Source organism: Artibeus jamaicensis, unplaced genomic scaffold (genome assembly GCF_021234435.1).
Source record: "Artibeus jamaicensis isolate MK-2021 breed Jamaican fruit bat unplaced genomic scaffold, CSHL_Jam_final contig_3152, whole genome shotgun sequence".
Taxonomy (NCBI): Eukaryota; Metazoa; Chordata; class Mammalia; order Chiroptera; family Phyllostomidae; genus Artibeus; species Artibeus jamaicensis.
Window position 1 is genome coordinate 4,299,446 of NW_026521729.1, and position 23,482 is coordinate 4,322,927.

Here is a 23,482-nt window from a genome sequence, read left to right on the forward strand (position 1 = left end):
AACCACATATTAATGTTTCTTTCCTTCTCTTTCTCCCTCCCTTCCTCTCTCTCTAAAGGAGCAAATGAATAAAATCTTAAAAAAACCAACAACAAAAAACCCCAAGTACAGGAATGTTCACATTAGTATTATTCATAACAACTCAAAACTGAAAACATGTCCATCACACCTTACAGTTAACAGCAATGAGAACGAATTAGTCCTGAATGGAAAACACATATTAGTATCATATATAATATAAAGAGCCCATACACGATCCCATTTCCATAAAATTCCAAAACAGGAAAACTGCTGTATGGCTTTAGGAGGCAGCATAATGCTTACCTCCGGGAAGGCTGAAATGATAGGATAACCTGAAAGGACGGGGAGGAGGTCTTCTGGGTGCCAATAACTGTAACATTCTACTTTTTGATCTGGGCAGTGGGGATTCAGAGATCTGTTTATTTTGTAGTGTTAGACAGCTATACTCTTACAGTTTATAATGTTTCTGAATATCCATTAGAAGTTAAAATTTAAAAAACTGGAATAAAATAAGGTTATAACTAAGTAAATATTTATAAATCACCATTCAGAGTATATGTCACTCATAAAAATATTAGTGAAAAATATGGACAGGTGTCTGAAAGGACATAAGTAAACTCTGTATACTACTGAGTTCAACATGCTTACCAAACAAAAGTACTAAGAGTCAATTATATACTTAGGTATTCAGTGAATTCACTAAATTATGCAACCTCTGAAATGAAATATTTCCTAATACCAGATTTGTTTTAGGTAAAGCTGCCCAGTTCCAGGAATAAAAGAAAAAAATTTATTGCCTTTTTAAAGACAAATACTGCAAAGATAACATAACTGAAAAATATACACATAGAAACAGTCTGAGCCCTGGCAGGTGTGGCTCAGTGGACTGATCACTGGACTGTGAAGCAAAGGGTCCTCTGTTCAATTTCCAGTCAGGGCACATATCTGGGTTTGGGGCCAGGTCCCCAGTTGAGGGCGCACAAGAGGCAACCATACATTGATATTTCTCTCCCTTTCTTTCCCCCTCCCTTCCCTTCTCTCTAAAATAAATAAATAAAATCTTTAAAAAAAAGAAATAAATTAAATTCTAGCCCATTACTCCATAGGAGGAAAAAATGATTTTTAATTTTCTCAAACTATGATAAAAGTACAAAACTTTAAAATAAGACAAACTTTATGCAAAATATATGGCACCTAATCATTATCCCAGCCACTATTTCCTTCACCTTATAAAAGGAACTTATATTAGCAGTTATCTTTCAGATACACAGCCATTGGTCTCCAATAGAATAAAATTTAATATGTTTTACACTGCTGCTGCTTAGTCAGGTCAATTAAACTGAAATGGCCACTAGACAAGAAAAATAATCTTTTCTTTTTTCAGATTTCAAACCATGCCCCTTTGTTACAATAACAATGTCTAAAAGTACTGGTTCAAAGTATAATAAAAAGCCTTAATATTCAGTTAGTTAACTTCAGCTAATAATGCCAAATTGTAACAAACATCTGTACCTGTAGCTAATAGATAAATAATAGCTGCTAATGACTTGAGCTATAATTTTTACTCATAAGCATCAGAAATCTCATTAAAAATGATAAATTTAATATCAGGCTGCCTACAAGCCAATGACTACAAAGGGTGCTGCTTTTCCGAGAACATCAAAACTGGAAGACCTTTGTATTCTGCATTACCAAATCATATGTGAACCCACCTCCTACTACATTCGAGTTCATTTTTTCTCAAACCTTCATGTCTAGTATAATCTATATTAATATTCACTAACTTTCAAAAACTGAAATACAGTATAAAAAGGTAACACCATTCGGTTACCTATTCTCCTAACATAAAGATGAAACTTGCTTCTTCCTCTCAAAACATACACAATGAGCAGTATGTCACCGAATGGTGTTACCCGCATAGAATGGTGTTGTACCCTGGCACCTATCACTCAGATACAAGCAGTCCCCGCCTTCTGAGGCACTTGTCTGGGGATGGTGTTCAAAACCTGCTTTCTTGCCAAAAACTAGTTCCCATTTTCTTCATCTCAGTAAATCTTATCACCCTCTATCTAGTTTCTCAAGCCAGGAACCTGAAGGTCACTTTTGACACCTTTCCTTTAACATCCAATCCGTCATGAAGCTGTCATCCCGCCACCATTCCGATCTCCTCTTTCTCTCTGTAGCAAATCCAATTACACTGAAATACACATATCCCTCTCGTCATCTGTATGTACGCTACCCTCATTCCAGCTAGCATCGTGTCTTACTTCAACTGTAGTAGTACAATGTCTCTGCTTTCACTCGTGCTTTCTCCAAACCAATCTCCAAATGATACCTTCAAAGGCTGCAATGCCCTTCATTAGTAAAACCCGAGTCTTTAACATGTCTTCCAGTGCCCTGTATAGTCCATTCCCTGCCTATCTCATTTCATCTTCAATGGTTTTCCTCTATTATTAAGGTCCTGCCACCCCGATCTGCTTTTGTTTCTTCCAATATAAGAAGCACTTCTTGCCTTCATACATATTTTTCTCTCTTCCAGAAAGCTTACCTTATCTGGTAGCTTCTTCATTGCCTTGACATAAATAGCACCACCTGACTGACAAAGGCCTTTACTTATCACAGAATCTAGAATTCTGCCCATTTTTCTTTCTCATAGCACCCTGTTATCTTTCCTCATTGAATTCATCACAAGTTGTAATTTTACATTTGTTTATTTACTTGTTCATTATCAATTTCCATTACTAGACTAGATTCTACACAGCAGGGTTCACTTTAAAGTGTTATATTACATATAATAAATTGATTAATAAATAAAGGAATCACCTAATACATCTTTTAATAATTGAATGGATATGATTAACCTGTAGTCCAGAGAACAAATTATAGTTGAAAGTACCTTCCCCTTCTCCAGGTCTCCTATTGTCACTTATAACCTGCTTTAAGGGAGAGCAAAAAGTGTTCCTGCAAACTTTCAGGCAATACAACAGAGGGAATGTCACGAAGTTGTGCAGGCCAAGTAAGTGAGACAAGTAATAATGCTATGATCTCATGGGAAGGAGAAACCCTTAAAGGTTACAATGACAAGAGATGACCTTATTCACAAGGTAGAATTTGATCTGACTAATTCCAGACTGGTAAAATTCAGAGAGATGGAATATAGGGAAGTGAAGTCCAAATAAGAAAGTAAACAGATACAAAGTATCGCAAGATAGCTATAAAACTGGTATGTGGCAACATTTACTGACAAAATAGATAAGTAAAAAAGCTAGATCTACCAAGTAAGAAATCTATACTGTGTTAAGACATGTTAATCATGTTAAAACCACAACAGCTACAAAACATTTAATAAGTCACAAAAAAATCATTCCATCTCCCTAGCCATCCATACATCTCTCAGGATACCAATCATGAGCTTTTAAAGTTTTCAAACATTTCTGATAACATGCTCTTTCGTAATTCATGTTCATTGTAAGCACCCATCTCAAGTTTTCATTTTTACCTGTTTTTTAATCTCTATATTGATACCTGATGAAATCTCCCCAGTACATCTATTAATTTCAGTCCTCTTTATATTTCCTTTATAGTATCTAACTTCTCCAGAATTTTATCTTTTCACTTCTACTATTTACATGAGTGATTGACACATTTAACCCTTTAGAAAATCTGAAGTGTTTGCATGTTTCAAAGTTCTTATTTTATGATTGATAGAAGCTTCTATAGATTTCCCTACTAAATCTATAATGCTACTTCAGTTCCAGGCTCTTAAATGTCTACATTAAATGCTTCCCTTCATTTGTAACTTGTTTCCACAGGTGAACTGCCAAGATCTAGTTCAAGACTTACATGAAACAGTAACATTAGATAAGGGGTTTGGATTTAAAAGTTTCTAGCTACTCATAATTACATTAATCTCATCTTGTCGTGGGCTTTTTCCATTGATGACACAGTTTTCTATCTTGATCCATACCTGCCACTTGAGATTATTCTTTTAGAAATGATCTTTTCAAGCAAGGCCAACTATGTATCTATACCACTATTTGTTTCAAAACCTCTGCCTTTTCTTACACTTCAATCCAGATACAATTTTTTTTTTTTTTGGTATTTCAGAGGGTGTATTTCACGGAATTCTGAGAATCAATAAATTGCAAAACTGGAGGAAAAAAATTAGGGTTCCCAGAGGTTAAGAAACTTGACTACAGCTACAGCGTGGGAGTGGGGTGCAGAATCTTCCGAGGATGTGGTGCTCTGTCACGCACATAATTTAGAACTGAAAACAAATCTAACAAATTCAGGTAGTTTTTTACCTCCCACTTTCTTTCTTCAAAAGATTTGAATTAAAAAAACAACAAACCTTCAGGAAGGGAACCTTAGCATAAACCCCTCGCATATTCACTTTAGCACATATGAATTAAGTATGGGTAGAGGAAAGATCCCTGCAAAAATGTGATCACTAGATTCCCCTCTGTCCCATTGTTTGAGTGGCCTAAAAGGAATGTGTTTGCCACTTTCTGGGCTACCTGTGAATTGCCCATTTCCCCTTTGAAATCCCAGATGCTTCCTCCCCCTTCTGCCTTATCCAAAATGATATTTGTCTCACTGTCTTTGGAAATTTTCATGCCTATGTGACTTTCCCATGTGCTATTAGAATCTGACTGTCTTATGTTAATCTGCTGTATCCTGTTTGAATTATTTGGCCACAAGAACTAAAGGGGTAAGGAGAAAGTTTCCCCAGCCTTGCAAAAAGCACCCTTTCCAAGAAGGCTTTCTCAGCAGGGGTATCCAACCCCTTGGTATCTCTGGGCCACACCAGAAGAACAGTTGTTTGGGGCCACACATTAAATATATTGTGACACGTACTCACAAAAGAAGTCTCATGTTTTAAGTAAGTTTACAATTTTGTGTTGGGCTGCGGGTTGGACACCCCTGCTTTCCCGGTTGCGCTGGCACAGGGTTTTTTTCCTAATGCTATTTCCCATGTCCTTAGGACATCATCATCTTCTACTTAATCAATAACAAAGTTTTTGTTTTTTCCCTGGACAAGAGCCACTCTCCTAGAAACTTTCCAAGAATGACAAAGATACCAGAACGAAATCTGGGAGCAACTTTTTTTCCCACAGCATTACATAACTATATTCCAGGATCTGTAATTTATAGGAAACTTTCCAAGGACTAAGACCCATACTTTGTGATACACAATAGCAACTTAATGTGCAGTATATCAAAGCAATAGGAGCAGAAACAGGAAAGTGTTGGGAGATAAGCAAAGGCTAAACGTGCTTGGAGCAGTAAGACAGTTTTCACTTAATAATATTCATCAATTATGTAGCATATGCTCATGCTGCCTGCCATTAGGAAAAAGTCACTGTAAATCCAACAGAAAATAAGGAACACTAGGTTCACCCTTCTGCACATGGTCGCCACACAACACCCCCTCTCTGCAATGTGGAACCCTTCTGAAGTTCACCTTGCACGCATGGCATGTGTTTCTGGAACTAGTGGTTCTTTTAAAAAGTCCTTGTACACTTGTGCAGAGTTGAGTGGAGTAACATTAAAACAAGACAAACCCTCTTTTCTGTTTGAGATTAAACAGAACTGGAGATGTGAACTCAGAAAAAGGTGAGCAGTGGCATGCAAAGCCGAAAAACTAAATTATCAGTGGTTTTGTTAATGACGATAAACTTTATTTAATGCGGGGTAATTCTGGGGGTAGTTACGAGCAGTTCACATAAATGGAAGTCAAGTTAGTGTCAAATCCCAGGCTCAGAATGTGTTTGTTTGTTTTTTTGTAAAAGTTTTTGTCTACTTTGTTCTGAAAAGTTTTATTTTTCTTAAAGGAAAAAAGGCAAAACAAAACTAAAAAGAAAAAAAAGAAGAAAAAAAGGAACAAACAGAAAGCACCAAGGTGGCGACTGCGACAGGCCAGTGAGACACCCAGGCTTTCCGGGTCGTGTTGGCTTGGGGATGGATGTCCGAGGAAGGAGCCCTGGAACCACCCATCACGCCCCACTCCCGGGGCCCCAGGAGCGGCGGGGCGGCGGGGTCCGCCCGCCGCAGACGTGGAGAGGCCCTCGGGGCGAAGGATCACGGCGAGGTCGTAACCCCGGACGCCAGGCCTGGGAAAGCGCCGGGGGGCGTCCCGGCCTCCAGGGCACCCAGCGCTCGCCCGGGACGCCCTGTCATGAGTCACGGAGGCGAGAAAGCAGGCGGGCGGGGGAAGAGGCTGCAGGATGGAGGGAAGCCCGGCTTTCCGGAGAGACGCGAGCAGACTGGGAGGCCCCGACCTCCCACGGGGCGGGGAAGGGGAGCCCTGCCCACCCTGTCCTCACCTCCTCCCGACGCAACAGGCGCGGTGGCCGGTCCCGACCCCGGGGGCTGCGGGCTGCGGGGCGGGGGCAGCAGCCCGCAGCCATGACAGGCGCGGGGCGGGCCAAGGGCTGGCTGGGCCGCACGTGCGGGAATCGCCCCCTCCCCGGCCTCCTCCCGTCCCCGGGCGCGGGCCCCTCAGGGCTGGCGGCGCGGCCGGCCTGCCCCGACCCCCCCCCCCCCCACCCCGGCCGAGCGGGGGCAGCACGTACTCACCGCCGCCCGCCGGCTGCCGGGCTTCGCCATGACTGAGGCGCCCCCGCCGCCCCCCGCCTCGACCGAGACTGACACGCGCGGCTGGCCGGGCGGGGGCGGCCTCGGGCGACCACCCGGCTGACAGAACCCGCCCCCGCCTCTCCCCACCAGTTGAGAGCGCCCGCTGCCCCAGGTGCCCCCGGGCTTCCTCCCCTCGCCTGGGGCGGCGGGTGGCAGCGACGGCGGCGGCGGCGGTACTTACCGGCGGCGCGGCCAGGCCCCCCTGTCAGCGCGGGGCCGGGAGGGAGAGGAGGGAGGAGTGAAGGGGCACCGCCTCCCCCGCGCCGCCACGCACCCTCCTGATTGGCCCAGTGCTCTCCCCCGGCGCGACCCCACCAGCCCCTGCGAACGGCACTCCGGCAGCACCGGCGCCTCATTTGCATATTTGTGCCTTCGCCGCTGATTGGCCCGCACCCCGAGGGGCGCCGTGACCACCGCAGCTCCCGCCGGCGTTCTTGTCGAGTCGGGTGACCGGGGAGGAAGGCTCCTCTTCGCCGCTCCCCACCCATCAGGACCCTGCCCGACAGGAGGCGGAGGGTGGCGAGAGGCGGGGTCGCCGCCCTGCTCCAACATGGCCCCGCCGCTCCGCAGACCCAATCGCCGGAGCGGTTACTCCCGGAACCCCGCGGCCTCGGGGCGGGGAAATGTAGGGGCCGGGCGCCCTCTGGCCGGAGCTCGGGGCAGTGCAGCAGCCCTGCTCCCCTCGCCGCCCCGCCGCTGCCGCCACGTCAGGCCGCGCCCTCGCCGCGGCCTCTCCCCGCCGCCACGTCAGGCCGGGCCGGCACGCCCCGGCCCGAGCTGGCCCGCGGCGGGATGGGCACCGATCTCGAGGTCATTCACGCGCTGGGCATCTCCCCTCCAGCTCGTGTCCGCCGAGGAGCCAGGAGGGGGTTCACAGCCTCCCTTTTGGAACAGCTGTAGATTTGACCCCAGGTTGTCCTTTCGCTCGGGGACCTTAGTGACTCACCCGTGCTGTGAAATCGAGAGCGAGGACAGTGCTGCCACGATGATGTGGGTATTCAGTGTAGATGCCCAGCACCTGCCGTGCAGTTACCACCAGGTATGGGGAGACCCAGCCCCAAGTCCTGACCCTAGAGAGAGCCGGCAGTTCAAGTGCTGGAGAGCTGGTGCCAAAACCTCGTTTTTCCCGTGTTTTAAATTGCACAGCTGTGAAGGCAGAGAAAGAACAAATGAAAAGAGAAAAAACGAGGAAGAGGGCGATTCTGGTCTAGGAGCAGGGGGGCATACTGGAAAACCACTGTCCTCTGAAGGCGTGGGGACACCTGGCTTCCCTCTCCCTTTGTCACTAATCAACTGGGTGACCTACATTAAATCCTAACGTGTGCCAAAGCCTCGGTTTTTCCCTTCTGTAAAATGAAGAGGCAAGACACATTTTCTAAAAAGCCTTCCAGCTCTGAAATTCTATGGGTGGGTCTGTCTTTCACACCCCGAGCTGGCTTTAGTACTTAATTAAAACTTGAAAATCCATATTAGCATGAGAGACAGAAAGAGAGAAAGACAACAATGAAATGTTGGAACTTCAATCGGCCCACGTTAAGTTTGTTCGAAACTGTTTACCACGTCAAACCTAGCCTGGCTGATTTTTAACATTCACCTGTACAGTGGACAGAAATCTCCTGAATTTCTGTCTCCACGAAGAAACATGCAGCAGTGTTGATGTGCTGGGTTATGCCTGGCCAGAATGGAACGGGAGTCAGTTGCCAAGTAATTTCATTTTTTCTGTTGCCCATGAAGGCCCCTCCAGAGTAGATGGCACAACTCTTAAACAGAGATAGAGAAAGAGCCAGGAGGAAACCCGGCAGAGAGAGAAGTTACAATTGCAGCTTTGATCCCCCTCAAGGATACTTAGTAACAACCACACACTAGGATAAGAATGCACAGAAATAGCCCCCTGCACTACTTAAATGCTGCTTTAGTTTGCAAATGTAAGCTGTCCAGTCAAAATGAAGGCCAGAAACATCTTATTTATCTGGCACCCCAGGAGAAGAAGCTACCTCATAAAAACAAAATCTTTAGCTACTTTAGGGGACTTTTTCCCCCCAAGAAAAATGTTTGTGTTTTTTTTTTAAATACAGCCCCTTGAAAATCACTTAAGCTTGGTGATTAAGAATCATCACCATCATCTTATCAACACTGTTTTGTTTCTATTATGATCAGTGAATGCCCTCAAAAATATGCAGATGTATTTGTCCTCCATAATCAATGGCCTCCAGAAGGCTGTTTTCATCATTTTAAACTTGTATCTGGCTTTGTTTTTTTGTTTTTTGTTTTGTTTTGTTTTGTTTCTTTGTGTGCATCTCTTTCATCACTACTGGGCTGACACTTGTCTAGTGTTCTGGCTAACAACCTTCTTTCCTACTTACTTTATTTTTCATGTTTCTATTCTACTATGACTTAGATACAGATCAACTTTTATTGGTTTAGACTCTCCTCAGGTTTTATACTTTTGTTTTTAAGATTTTATTTATTTATTTTCAGAGAGAGGGAAAGGAGAAAGAGGGAGAGACACATCAAATGTGTGGTTTGCCTCCTGAGCACCCCCACTGGGGACCTGGCCCACAGCCCAGGCATGTGACCTGATAGGGAATCGAACCGATAACCCTTTGCTTTGCAGGCCCACACTCTATCCACTGAGCTACACCAGCTAGGGATAGACTCTCAGGTTTTAAGTAAAGGCTTTCTGTGGGGTTCTCCTGTGGGTTAAGGACATGAGTTTCTGCAATATTTCTTTTGACTTCTCGGTGACTGGTTCTCCCGTAATTAAATCTTAGTGGTATTCCTGGTAACAGTTGTCTGGACATGTGCCTTTCTGGAGAAGCTACTGCAAAGGACGGTTCTAAATCCCAGAGTTTACAGGCTAGACCAGCCAACACTACTCTTTGAAATTTAAATGGACAAGACTCCTCCATATCATTAACATCAGAATCTAGCAACACTGACCTAATTTTCCATCAGTCAACAGAGTGTTCATAGCCAAGTGATAGCAGTGCTCACCAGGTCCCTAGGAAGCCTATGCTAAGAGAGAGACCAACTCTGTACCCCCTGAATAAAGCACTTGTGAGTATATTCAATAGGAACCATTTACTGAAATCTGCCTAGTCCCAGGCACTGTGTTAAGGGCCTGTATGGGGTATTTCATTTTATCTTCACAACTACTGAATGAGAAAGGGATTATTTTTTTCCATTTTATAGGTGAAGAGGGTCCCAAGTGATACCCTGGTTACACAACCATTCAGTGGCGGAGATGGGATTTGAACCTAGAACTGATTGGACCTAAAGCCTCTGCGTCTCAACCGTTATATTATATCCCTGCCTTCAGCCTTAGTCTCCAGCTCCATGTGTATAAGGAACCTTTTAGTGTTTCATCTGGCACCTTGTAGAGAGAAATTCCCTGTAAAAGGCATTTTGATTGAGGTCACCAAAAAGGCAATATCTCAAAGTGTATACCTCAAGCTTGGCATTTTACAAGTTTGAGAAATATGAACCAATGCTCTGACACTTGTTTACTTTGGGGGCAAACGGGTACAATCAAGATCTTAAAACTGTAGAACAAAGGATCAGGCCCTACGTCGGTGAGTCCTGCAGACACGATGCCCACACAATGGTCAAAATAACCTTGAAAAAGAAGAAGGTTGGAGAATTCACAGTTCCTGACTTCAGAACTTACTACAACACTGCAGTAATTCAAACAGTGTAGTGTTGGCATCAGGAGAGGCATATACAGAACACTGACATTCAACAGAGGAAGGCCCAGAAATAAACCTTGAATTTATGGTCAGATGATTTTCTACAAGTGTGCCAAGACATTTAAATCAAGAAAGACAACTGGCTATATACAAGTGCTTCTACATCATGCCATATGCAAGGAGTCAAAGGGAATCAGACCTGAATGTTACAAGGTAAAATGATAAAACTCTAAGATGAAAACAAGGGAGAAAGTCTTCAGGATCTTGGGTTAGGCAATGATTTCTTATGTATGATAGAATATCAGAAAATGGAAATAAATGGGACCTCATGAAAATTAAAAACTTTTTTACTCAAGCAACCAAAGAGAAAAATAGATCAATTGAACATCAAAACAGAGAACCTTTTATGCATCAAAGGACACCCTTGTCAGGATGGGTGGGTTAGGACAAGCTGGCGGCGTAGGACAAGATGGCGGCTGGACCACAACCCGGAAATGACGGCTGACGTCAAACCAGAGAGCTGAAAGGGCGGGCTTTGCCAAAACGGATATCCGCATAGCAACCCGAGCCTGAGGAAAGCCACCAATGATATATCGCCACTTTGTTCAAAGGGGACCAATCCCCAGCTCCCACGAAAAGAGCTGACCAAATAAAACCCTGCCATATTCCCTGCTTGGGCGTGACTTCCCCCAGCCCCACTCTGCAAACTGCAGAACCTCGCCCGCATGCACAAACCCCAGTAAAGCTCTATACTGCCTAACTTTGTGGCTGATTGGCATTTCTTCCTTGGCGGAGCCTAAGAAAACCTTCCAACCCTGAGGAAAGTGCAGAGAAAGGCCTGCCCACAGAATGACAGGCAATATTCGCAAATCAAGTACGTGATATGATCTAGTAACTCAGTGAAGAACATAGGTTCTTTATAGAGCGGGAGTGAAGGATATCACTAGAAAGCTCTTTAGCCTTTCTTTCTAGGCTCTTGTTCAAGCAAATAGTAAAGAGAGCTAGGCAGGCTTTCATCTGTGGCTTAAAGCACCTCCAAGATCATTTAAAAGCATGTTCAGCACTGTTTTCAAATCTAGAGGCAGCTGGTCTTAACAGCCAGAGGATCTATTCAGCCAGGCAGCTGTTTCTCGGCCTTCTTACTCTTAGGCCTATTTAATCAGGGACAGATCTTAGAGCCTCTACATTTTATCTAGTTTATCCCCTGCATTTAGCCAGGAATGTACTTTAAAGCACTCTCCTGCTTGACGGTTCAAATCTTCCACTGGTCTACTTTTATAAACAGTTGCGTATCCTAATCTTGAAAAGGTCTTCAGGAAAAAGAGGTTTTCGTTGTTTACTTTGATAAGACTTCCCTCAGCATCTCATCCCCCTCTCTTTGCACCTCTGCTTCTCTTTGCATCATGTAGGCACCGCTGGAGAAGTCACACCTAAATCAAGTCTGAGGGATCGAATGCAGGAAATACAGCGGCTATGGAAAAAAATAAATTCATTCACAAATATTTAAGAGGATCTGTGATGAGTCAGGTAAAGTGCTAGATTCTGGGAATACAACAATGAACAAGACAGGAGCCTTTGGCCTCATGGTAAAGCATTTTGTGATGTAAATACCCACTAATTAATTATTTTTTTATTAATTTTGGTAATAACCTTAATTTGCAGGTAGTGTAATTGTGGTGCTTTCAAACACCATCCATGCCACATGGCCTATAAACAGATGGAAAACTGTAGACATGTATTTTTGTAATCAACCGGTTTGCGTTCTGGGCATTAGGGGCCCCTTATTTCAAGAAGAAATCCATCCTGGTGCAATTTAAATCCATCTTGTCCTGTTTAAGCTTCAAAAAAGAAAATTGCACCAGTGTTCCTCTATATTTCTTGACTTGTATTTCCCTCGTTAGTTACGAGCAGGACTCTAATTTGGTCATCCTCTTCCCACTGCCCCACTTCCCAGGTTCCACACTCCCCACTTACGTCTTGGGAAAAGGTTATAAAACCCATATATTGGTGTCAGAAATAAGACAAATACTTTAGCTACTGCCACAGTCTTCTATTTTTCACAAAATAACTGGGTGAGTTTTTCCTTGCCTGATAAGGACTGCTTCAAAAGACTCCATTTCTTATTAAGGTCATCTTTGAAAGCATTCCCATTTTAGCAGGGCATAGTTCCTAACTTAAACACATTTGGAGAGTTATTGGAGTACTCGGGCATTCTGATTGAGAATGAGTACTGATTATAGTTTTTCTTTCTTTGCACTGAACCCCATAGTTTGTTTTATAGAGAATGAGTAACAACATGCCAAACCCAGAAAATTAATTCCAAGTTATATGATTGAAAAAAAAATGTTTTTGATTTAAGAGCTCGGGGACCTTTGAAAGTTTTGCCGAAAATAAATCAGGATAGTGCCCCTGCCTACTCTCCTGCCCACTCCGGTTACCATTAGATGTTAAGCAGTTAGTGACTTTGCACAATTTAAGTCCAAGTCTTATGTGGCAACAAGAAAAGGAGCTGGATCTGTGTTTCTGAAAGCAAGAAGTTGCAGAAGTATTTAGGTCTCCAGGCACAGATGCGATTTCTCCAGCATTACAGATGTTGGAGGGACATTCCACCCTCCAGAAAGTTTGGTTAGGTGGAGGGAGACCTCAAAACAGTCTGTCAGAGACCTGAATGGCTCCCCAAATGAGGTCAGCTCTGCCACACCGATAGGCTCTGTTCAAGGGATGGTTAGTAACAAGATAAAAGACTAAAGAATGAGGCCAAGTCCTCTGCACATCAAATAGGTAATTGATTTTCCCCCCTTTTCATGGTTTATTTCAGTGTCACATAAAACTGCCTAACTTTCTGTCATCGTCAGCAATTTGGGTAAAGCACATGGAGCCCTCTTTGTCCAGCACACTGGTGGCTACTTCTGTGTTTTTCTTTTTTTGTTGTTGACAGTACACTACTCGGCAAGAACATACTGAGTAATTTGTGTAAACTATTCGAGGTGTCAGGAGGCTCTCTCTTGCTTCACTCTCTGCCCCTCCTATTTCTAGATAAAGGAAAGTGACTGCAGTCTTCTCTGTTCCTCAAACACACCAACCACGCTCCAGTCTCCAGACCTGTTCGCCTTCTTGTCCTTCTGCCTTATCATTGGCTCCTGCAATCTTGCAAAAAAAAAAAAAAAAAAAAAAAACGGCCGCTCAGAGAGACCTTACTTGACCTCTCTGTTTATTTCCTTCGTAACACTCATCACGGGTCTGTTTGTGTGCTCTTATTGGTCTCCACACACTAGAAAGAAAGCATCTGGAGGCATACACAGGCTCGGTCTTGATCTTGGAAAGGTCCTCAGCCCTAGCACACAGGTGCCCAATGAATGTGTATCTTACACTGAATGAAGTGTTCACCCACCATACCTGCAATGTTCTGGTGGAAAGAACTGCTGCTATTGGGGGTTAGCCCACCTGGTTTTGCACAAGGCACTGGCAGCCTCCAGCAGGGATGCTCAAGCCTTCCTGCATGTTAGAATCACCTGGGAAACTTAAAAATCACCTTTGCTCGGATCCTGTCCTGACCTAGGGGCCATAGGGCTCAGGCATCAGTTTGTTTTTGAAGGTCTTTGTGTAATTGCTTGTGCAGCCACGGTGGGTGAGTACTGCTCTAAGTGACCCGGAAGAGAATAATGACCTGACTGCCAAGTGCTTATCCTCTAGGTGAGTCCTTCCTGTGTCACCTCAGTCTAGGGCAAGCCAGAACATTGTTCAGACTACTCTTGTGGCGTCTATTTATCTGCTTCTTTATCGCAAAAGGGCAGAAGTATGCACAAACCGGACAAAAAAGGAACCTCTCAAGAATAAGAAAATGCACCCAAGTAACTAGGTTCATCCGTTAGGTACCAGTTTGGAAAAAACCTCAAACTACAGGGGGAAAGTTCCAGCACACTTCTTTCTTCCATAGTTTAAAAACCAAAAAGTCATCAACAAACCCTTTTATTTAGATGTGGAAGTTAGAGACAATCAATCAATCAAAGTATCTGAGCCACAAAGCAAACAAAAAACAGTGCTCGCAGAAGAGGGTAGAACACACACTCCATCTTCCCTGCAGGAAACAGAGGCCGAGTTGTGGTAAGCTCGGAAACACTGTCTTCTCGGTTATGACAAATTCTAAGCTTTAAGGCCTTATTTATAATTAGGACCTCTATGTTTTTTTAAGGAAAAATAATGGTTATTGATGTATTTTTCAAACCATGCCATTAATAAAGTGTTTTTTTTGTTTGTTTTGTTTTTCCAAAGTCATCATCAGAGCCCTGGCTGGTGTGGCTCAGTGGATCGAGTGCTGAACCAAACAGTTGCTGGTTTGATTCCCAGTCAGGGTACATGTCTGGGTTGTGAGCCAGATCCCCAGTAGGGGGCGTGAGAGAGGCAGCAACACATCTCTCCCTCTCTTCTCCTGTCTAAAAATAAATAAAATAAAATCACCATAAAAAAATGTTAACAAAAACTAAGTTCATGCTGAAAGCTGATTGGTTTCCCCACCATTAGGGAAGCTAAATGACTGCTCTGGCTGGTGTAGCTCAGTGGATTGAGCACAAGCCTGTGAACCAAAAGATTGCGGTTCAATTCCCAGTCAGGGCACATGCCTGGGTTGCAGGCCAGTTCCCAGCAGGGGATGCACGAGAGGTGACCATACAATGATGTCTCTATCCCTCTCTCCTTCCCTTCCCCTCTAAAGGTAAATAAATAAAATCTTTTTAAAAAAAACCTAAATGATTATGATTATAGTAAAATGGAGAAGACACGGGGTTAGACATGGAAACGCCTGAGTTATAGTCTAGGCTCTACCACTTGCCAAATACATGAACCATCAGCAGTTTTTCTTGCCTGTGGAATAAGAATCGTAACACCTAGGGCGCCTGCCTCACGTTGTTGTCATTTCTTGTATAATGTTCACAAATATTCTCTGAAAATGTTACAGTGTGCAAAGGAAAACTACTGGCAGGTGTGGCTCAGTTGGCTGAGCGTCATCCCACAAGGCGAAGAGTCACTGGTTCCATTCCCAGTCAGGACACAGGCCTGGGATGCGGACCCAGTCCCTGGTTGGGGCACAGGCAGGAGGCAGCTGATCCGTGTTTCTCTCCCTCTCTTCCCCCCTCTCTAAAAATAAATTCATAAGATCTTAAAAAGAAAGAAAATGACTGGTTTTCTGTCTTGTAGGTAAACTTATTTTCTTTTTTTTTTTTATCCTCATCTGAAGACTTTTTTTTTTCATTGCTTTTAGAGAGAGAAGAAGGAAAAGAGAGAGGAAGAAAAATGTGAAACAGAAACATCTTCGGTTGCCTCCTGTATGCACCCAGACTGGGAATCGAACCTGCAACCCTTCGGTTACAAGATGACACTCCAGCCAACTGAGCCACACCAGCCAAGGCTCGTAGGTGAAATTTCAAATAGTAAACAAACAAACAAACAAATCTACTGCTTATGGTAATTAGAAATATTGACCTAGCTATACTATACGCCCAGCAAAGGGCTGAACAGAGAACTGTCCACAATCAAGACTTGCTTTGTAACACACTCCTGGCATAAACCACACTGCTCAGGAAACCATATCCATTAGACCAAACAGCAGGCAGATCAGCACACAGGCAAAACAATTTCCTCTGCAGCGGGGGAAACAGCTCAGCCACGTGCCGATGTGACATGGAAAAGCGCATTTATTCATTCCCCGAAGTCTGTTTCCACACCCCCAGATCTAAAGATCTTTCATTTCCCACCCAAGATGTCCAGGTCACGGAGGGGGCTACTGAAATTCAGAGACCCTCTACCAGCCAAGATTAGGGCAACAAACTTGACTAACTGTGAGTTAACAAGTTTGCATTCAAGGCTGTCAATAGAGAAGAGGATCCAGAAAGTTGACGGGAGTTTTGCAATGGGTGGTAGGACAACTTAGAACAGAATTCCTGCCTCCTAACTTCTCGAGGCCAGAAGCAACCTTAGAGGTTATCTGGTTAGCATGGTTAGGATCCTATGTGGCCCAGGGAAGTCTTTACCCTCACCTAGCCTTACTTTCCTTATTGGTTAGTAAAATATCCATAAAGACTAAAAGACCTTTTTTTGCAGGGGTGGTAATCTGAAGCTTAGGTGTGATATACATAAAGTCAGCACATACTAGTTTATCAATAAATTATAACTAATTTCACAAGTCAGCCGAGTGATTTTCAGATTTGTATAACTGGGAAGTTGCAGATCACGGTGAAATGTTAACATAATTTCTCAAAGCATATGGATCAGGAAAGGTTTTGAAGCAGCAAAAAATGACTACAGTGTATTGTATATGAGCAATATAATATCACAAAAAGAACACATGTGTTCACCAAAACAAAGAAAGAAAATCCCCACAAACAAGCTATTGAACTGGTTCATGTGTCAGAATCTTCTCGTGATATTTGCTGGCTACCTGTGGATTGGATTTGTGCCTGAGGTTGGAACTAGCTGCAATGCTAACCACGCGAGCATCCGTAGGCAAAGGCAGAAAAGACTGTTACTCACATTAACTGAGTAGGGTTGCTAGAGTTTGCAAACCTTTACAATAACATGAGAGCTGATAAACTAATTCCATGATTTTGAAACTTTTTTGAAAGTGGGGAAACTGTCTTCAAGAAGAATTTTATTTGTTTTGTTCTGTTTTTGGCAGAAGTTCAAGACCTACAACAGAAAAGCAGAAGCTCCAGAGAGGGGAAGAAAAACAGAACAAAAGGCTGAGCTGCCTTTCTGTAAACCCTGGGATCCCTCCCTGCCCCACCCCTCGAAGGTATCTCGGAAGACTTCCTGAGCCTGGAGAAGCACATTTTGAAACCCCTGAGGTCCAGCCCAGCCCCTCAGTCTGCAGGTGAGGAAATTAAAGGGGCTGAATGAGGGGCTGAATGATTTCTACAAGGTTGCACAGTGAGTATGGAAGGGAATCAGCGTGGCCTGTGACTTCTTGGTGCAGCATTTTTTCCACCAGGACTATACCAATGTCGCTAGTGTTTTCCAGAATAACCCACTGGTTAAATACAGGAGGCAGAACCTTGGCAAAGCGGTCAACCTGGCAGAGGCCAGCTTCCTAAAATATTTACCTTCTCAAACTGTCAAGTCGATCAGATGTCCTCCCTTTGCCTCTCTTTTGGACTATCATGTTCCATAACCAGCTGCATTACCTGTCCACGTCAGAAATCACCAAACCAGCCTGCACGCTGTCCCCGCCGGTCTTGAAGTAGTGGCCAACATTTACAAACCAGAAGATTCCGCCTAAAAGTGTGCATTTCCAGCTTGGATCCAAAGGCGAGAAATTCTAGCAGCACTGAACTCTCATACCCAATAGGTAACGCTTCCAGGAGGTGAGTGGGGGCAGGCGCTCTCCTGTTTGTCCCAGTCCCCACCTGCGCGTGTCTATTAGTTACTGTCTGCTCCCCTGTCAGCACCTGAGTCTGTGACACACGGCCTAAAACGTGAATGTCTCCAGAAGCATTTTCGAAATTGAACTTAGAGGAGCAAAGGCAAACAAACCGAGCATACAGGTGGGGTGGGGGCGGGCTACAGAATTTCCAAAGATGGGGTGAATGCCACCCCACATAATGCTGCTCTCCTGCATTGACTAAGGAGGAAACTTCCGGAGCGTCCTGAGCCCTCTGCTTTTCGGAGGGCTGTTCAGTTAACCAGAGACTGTCGGAGCCGCAAGCCCCAGAGGCTTTCCCGCGTCCCCCTGGGTACCACTGTCTCCAGCGCTGCTCCAAAACACGGGAAGCTCCGAGGAGACGCATTATAAATGCCACGGCAGCCTGTGGCCTGCATCCCCGGACACTCAAAGCTATAGTTAGGAGGAGCGGGGCTGAGAGCCGCTGGACCATCCCCAGGACTGGATCCCGCGGGCAGGTGGGAGAAAGGAGAGCGATGCTTAAGAGGTCATTTATTCCTGCCCGCTCTGGGCAGCCGGCCCCCAGTCTCTCACGGCGCATGCTCCCTCCTCGCTCTTCCCAGACTCCGACCGCTCACACCTCCCTCTCCTCGCTCCTGGACACCCCCAGAAACATCACATACACAGATTCGCCCAAAGGCTTTGAGAGTTGAGAACTGCATGTTTTTATTTTGGCATTTTAACCTAGACGTGTGTGTTACCAATAATAGAAGTTTAGGGCTCCTGATTAGTTGGTGAAAAGAACATTTGGCAATTAAAAAAAAAAAAAAGTCTTACCCTTCTTATACAAGAAGAGGTTTATTTCCTTTACCTGAAAGGCCACTATGAAATCCCCTCCCCTCCTCCAGGACTGTTCAAATGCTACCTCCTCAACGAGAACCAAAGGCGACCCTCCTTCCTCCCGGTTGTGTTCCCTGCTTTCTTTTCCTCGATATTACTTAGTATCATGATACACTACTGTGTTGTGTCCTCACGTTCCTCCGAGGAAATGCCTTTACTAGAACATAAGTTCCCTGGAAAAGGGTTTGTGTTTGTCCACCCCATCCTCAGTGCCGTGGCAGCGCCTGGTCCACGGTAGACACTCAATAAAGGTTTGTTAAATAAGTGAACTTGGCCCTGACTGGTGTGGCTCAGTCAGCTGGGTGTCAGCCCACACAGGGAAAAGTGGCTGGTTGGACTCCCAGTCGGGGACTTGCCTGGGTTGCGGGTATAGCCCCTGGTCACAGCATGTGCTAGAGGTAACTTTCTCACATCATCTCCCTCTCCTGTCCCTTCTCTCTAAAAATAAATAAATGTAAAATAAATGAATTTGTACCCAAGCCCTAGGGTGACAGTTACTTCAGTGATTAACAGCCACACTGGCCAGGGCTTGTAAATGAACTTTATCTCACAAAGTAGAGACAGCTTCTTAGTTCACAAAGTAGAAGTTCTTGATGATAAGAATGGCTACATATTTTACAGCTGGGAAGGCACTCGAAAAAGTGTTGATGTTGCCTTTCCTTTATGTATATGTATCTTTTGGAATAAATATACATAATATCCTTTCCTGAATACAGGCGTGGGCAAAAGTAGGTCTCCAGTTGTGAGTACACAAAACACAGAGTTCTTCTTGTATTACTCATTTATTTTTATTACTAACTTACTTTTGCTCACCCCCATATTTTCAAGGATGAGACACATTCTTCTTTGTCTTCTTTTACATCTAGAATAGATGTAGGGTATAGCCCATCTGGGATGCAGGATGCTGAATAAGATGGCTTTTCTTTGTTTTTTTTTTCCAAAATGCTACAGTATAACCACACCATATGTAAATTGTATGATGTGGTGGCGTGTGTGTGTTTGTGTTTGTGTGTGTGTGTGTGTGTATAATGAGGGAGTTGTATCTTCAACTCGAGTATGATCCTTTCTTCTTTTCCTCCAAACTAACAGTGACTGAATTTGGTTCTTTATCTGAAGTGTGTGTGTGTGTGTGTGTGTATGTGTGTGTGGTGTGTAGCCGTTGCACCTTTGGATTTAAAACCCTCCCACTTTTCCTCTGAGCTAACAAGGATGGAGTTGAGGCCTGCAATCACCCCTAGTAAGCACATGCCATACGACCTAATTTGAAAAAGAAGCAGAGGCTGTCCCTGGCTCCTTAATTCTGCAGCTCTGCCTTCCAGCTGGCCTTTGAGAAAGAGCTGTTTATCATTTTCTTTAGTGGTGGAGGAGGTGGTATTCCTCCTTTTTTTTTTTTTTACTATAGTTCTTTGAATTCATCAAACGGTGCCCTGGGGAAACTTTGATTTCTTTCCCACATACAAACATTATGAAGCCTGAACTTCTAGTTCAAGTGTTCTCTAACCTGGCACCAAGGTCGGAACACGTAATTGACTAATGGATCCCAGATAAGTTTAGATTCATGATGCCAACACCTGCGCTCTCTGTATTGAATGAACCGGCCACCTGCTGAGCAGAGGTAGGCACAGGGGACACTAAGAAACAGCCAGCCCACTTCACCACCAGAACACCAACCTATCTAGGAACGCTCTTGTCACCATTGTGGCTAGAAATATCACCAGTAAAAATGTTCAGACCCAGAGAATAAAAGATTAGGTTACCAACCCCCAGATCAAAGGAACTATATACAGGGTCTGGCACAAATAACACCCCTATTTTATTATCAAATGTTTTACTACAAAATCATAAGCGTGTAATTCTGTAACATACCAATGTCACACTCACGCACACCCTATGACATTTTAGGTGAAATGTTTAAATTAAAACTATAAATGATTACACCCGTAATTTTACCCCAGCAGCCACACACGAGCGGCCCTCCCTTCTGCCTGTATCAGAGAGACAAGGAATGCTCCGTCTTCTAAGTACCTGAACTTGGGAAACCTCCTGGATACAATCTCATAGTAGAATCTCAGTTCTGGTCTCTACTAACAGCTGCGGGCTATTCTACCGAACAACACACATAAGAGCATACTTACTGCAGAACTGTCAGTGATGACGAAAGCTTGGAAACAACCTACGTGACCATCTGGGAGGCCTATTTCATCGAGGTATGGAACACCCATATCACGGAATACGATAAAATCATGGCTTAAAGATCTAAACTAGAATAATGTCAAATAAGAAAACCAAGGTATGGGATAATAGAGTGTGCTACCATGAGGGGAGAAAAGTAAAACAATCACACACACACACAACTATATTCCCTTGTGTACATAGGAAAGATCTCTGAAAGAGAACCTATGAAACTGAATCACTGGCTTCTTCTAAAAAGGGGGGGGGCACTAGATAGCAGGGGGCAAAGTTTGGGGGACACTCCTCGCTGAACACCCTTTGGAATTTTGAACCAAACAAGTGTACATCCTATTCAAACAAACAAAAGTCCCATTTTAAAGAGAAACAAAATTAAATAAGATTTTAAAACTTGTAAGCCCTTCTCAATCAAGGGGGTTGAGAAAAGAGAGTTCATTTTTACATTCTTGCACCCTTTCTGTAGGTTTGAAATTTTCCTTCAAAATAAGAAGATCAGTGAAATGAGAAAAGAACTTTACTTTGGGCTCAGGAGTTGAGAGGCCTCGGGAGAGACGGTGGAGGAAGGGGAAGCACCAGAGATCACTGGCTTGCTTCAGACAAAGTGTAATCTATAGTGTCCCGAGAGCTGAGCAAGAGTGGGGCTCCATCAGAACGCGGGTGTCCGACATCAGCCATGTGATGCCATCAGAATCGGACCCGGTCTGCTCCCACGGAAGACAGCTAGCTCTCCCTTGCGTTGGTGAAAAACACGAGGAAAGAAACTGTCACAGTCAACCCTTTCCTCCAGCCTCAGACACCAGATCAGATAAAATGCCAAGTGCGGAGGACAAGGACTTCCAGGCAGGCGAGGTTTAGACGTTGGAGAAAGTCTCTTGGCCAACCTCTGGGAAGAGGGGCAGACGCCAGAGGACTCGCTACCAAGCGTTTAGCAAGAGTCCGAGTTCAGTGAGGTGGTCCAACAAAGAGAGATGCTTCACGAGAAGGGGGGAAACCAGCCTGTGTGTTTCAGTCCTGATTCTGCATCGACACTTACCCTCTGATCTTAATTCTGTAAACCTGGGTAGCTTCCTCTTTCAAACAGAATCAGAAGCACTGCCTGCCCTACCTTCCTGGGCTCTAGTCAGTCCCAACAGAGAAAAGTGCATAGAAAACATTTTTAAAGTTAGAAGGTACCAGAGACAAGTGTTAGATGAATAATTACAAGACAAATCACGCTTTGATGATAATTATGCTATTTTTTTCAGAGTGGCAGCTGGGATCTATGGGATCAGACATATCAGAGCATTTAACCGTTCAGCTGTTGCACAGCCTAGAGCAAGTCCTCTGGCCTCTCTGAGCCTTAGTATCCTCCCTGCAAAATGGGTTAATGCCACCTGCTTAGCCAGGTACTATGGGAACTGAATGGAACAACCTCTCTAATATGCCGGGCACATAGAGATTGCAATGAATGCATTCTCTTCCCACGTACCTTGGATAATGAACCATGGTCTCTCTCAATCAAGGGACACTTCATTTGCTGATTTGCTTCATTCTTCAAACTCTTTGTATGATCTACTCAGTCTTTTCTATAAATCTAAAACCACTCTAAAAATAGCCCATTAATTTTAAAAATATATGTATTCATTTATTAAGCGTGCAGTGATGGAGAAAAGGGGATGCTGGAGCCAGACTGCTGGGCCTTGACTCACAGCTCTGCCACTACTGCTGGGATGACTGGGGGAAATCAGGTAACACCTCTGTTCTGCAGTGTTCTCATCCCTGCGCACTATGTAAATTTCTGCTATTCACATAACAATGGCTACTATTAGACACTGGACTTCTGGGAATACAGTGGCAGACAGAGCAGTTCAAAGGAAGGGCTCTGAAATCACCTAACCATTATCTTCAAGGTAGAAAAACGTAGGCCCAAAGAGGTTCATTAACGCCACCAAAGCCACCCAACTAGTCCTTCCCTAATAATGTTTAATTTAAGTATGAAAGTTACAGAGCTCTAAATGAGATGACCAAGAGTTTAATTATGATGAAAACAAAACACTGAGATAGTCCACAAGTCACTGCTCCCCTACCCCGACCCCTAGGAAAATGGAGAAGCCCTTTTTTTTTACATACATATTTTTACATAATTAGCATTCTATTCCTGGTTCAGAGGGAACTTTCTTAAAGCAATTGTGTTAGATACTAACAGTTAAAGTCCAAAATTGAAGAAAAAAAAAGGCCTGGCCGTGTGTTTCCATTGGTTTAGGTCACACAACAAGAAATTGATGCTTCTTCCCCCTCTCTTCCTAAACTCAATTATAAAAAAAATTAAAACTAAAATGAAGCAAGGAAAAAATGACAACAGAAAAGAGGACCAGGGAGGACTGGCCAGGGCGAGTGACTGCCTTCCAGACCTCCAGCCACTGCATTTCCACTACGCTGTGCTGTGCGACCAGACTGCCACTCAAAAACCGAGGAGTCCCAGGGCCAGAGTGGATTCCGGACGTCGTTTGCAATTGGCACAATGATCCTGCACTTCCGTGACCGCCACCTTCTTTCTACACCCCATGCCTATGGCCTTGGCCTTGCCGGGACTACAGGCAGATCTTCCTGCAAGTTTATGCAAATGCCACATTCCCCACACCACTTGCATTTCTTTTGTGCTTCTGAATCTTTACAAGGACAAGGGCGAGTCTCT

General features: G+C 44.2%; 1 protein-coding gene across 7 annotated transcripts in view; it reads right to left on the reverse strand.

The window, feature by feature from the left end:
• Positions 1–23,482, reverse strand: part of CHD9 (chromodomain helicase DNA binding protein 9) — a 168,609-nt gene that overhangs the window by 112,645 nt on the left and 32,482 nt on the right. For 3 of the 7 annotated variants that reach the window (XM_053663245.1, XM_053663244.1, XM_053663239.1), the window contains exon 2: positions 7,607–7,806. The exons of 1 other annotated variant lie outside the window; for it this stretch is intronic. The gene's annotated coding sequence lies outside the window, so the exon portion shown is untranslated. 3 more of the 7 variants (XM_053663240.1, XM_053663242.1, XM_053663241.1) reach the window with 3 other exon arrangements.